Source organism: Vigna umbellata, chromosome 1, assembly GCF_029865625.1.
Source record: "Vigna umbellata cultivar VRB3 chromosome 1, Vumbellata_1.0, whole genome shotgun sequence".
NCBI lineage: Eukaryota > Viridiplantae > Streptophyta > Magnoliopsida > Fabales > Fabaceae > Vigna > Vigna umbellata.
In genome coordinates, this window is record NC_142165.1 from 33,732,731 (window position 1) to 33,733,988 (window position 1,258).

Sequence of the window (1,258 nt, forward strand, 5' to 3'; positions counted from 1 at the left end):
GCACTGAGTTACTTAAACAATGAAATAAGCAAAACCCTCGAACGACACATAGAGTTACTTAGATAGTAACATAAATAAAGCCCTCAAATGGGACACTAAGTTACTTAGAAAGTAACATAAACAAAACCCTCAAATGAGGCACCAAATTACTTTTGTAACAACATAAGCAAAGCACTCAAATGAGGCACCGAGTTACTTAAATGGTAACATAAACAAAGGTGTCAAACAAATCACCGAGTTACTTAGACAACAACATAAGCAAAGCCCTCAAACAAAACACTAAGTTAGTTAAACAATAAAAAAAGTAAACCCCTCAAACGAGACATCGAGTTACTTAGGTAGTAACATAAATAAAGTCCTTAAATGAGACACGAAATTACAGTAACATAAGCAAAGCCCTCAAACGAGGCGTCAAGTTACTTATATAGTAACATAAGTAAAGCCCTCAAACGACACACTGAGTTACTTAGACAATAACATAAATAAAGCCCTCAAACGAGACACTAAGTTACCTAGACAGTAAGATAAACAAAACCCTCAAACGAGGCACCAAGTTACTTATATAATAACATAAGCAAAGCTCTTAAATGAGGCACTAAGTTACTTAGATAGTAACATAAGCAAAGGTCTCAAACGAGATACCGAGTTACTTAGACAATAACATAAGTAAAACCCTTAAACGAGACATCGAGTTATCGAGATGATAATATAAATGAAAGCTTTCAAACGAGGCACTGAGTTATCTAGATGGTAACATAAACAAATGCCTTCAAACGAGGCACAATCATTAGGTTACTTAAACATTAACACAACGAGCTTTCCCAGGTTGGCAGCACTAGTACAAAGTAGGCGTACAACGTCTAATGCTCAATGTCGGAACACCAAGCACCCAACTTTAAAAATGATCGATGACAATATTGTAAATAAAATCACACGATTGACGTCGGTTAGTTAGATGATCAAACGTTAATTGTCTTTTTGAAGTCTGTTAGTGAAAGAACAAACGTCTTTTAGTGTTCAAATTCATAAAAATCTAAGCGCAAAAATATTTTAAGAGACCCATTAGACTGCTGTTAGTCAGAGAAACAAACATTAATTGCCTTTTTGAAGTTTGTTGGTGAAAGAACAAACATTTTTTAATGTTCAAATTCATAAAAAATTAAGCGCGAAGATATTTTAAGAGACCCATTAAATGTTTGTTGGTCAGAGGAACAAACATTAATTGCCTTTTTGAAGCCTGTTGGTGAAAGAACAAATG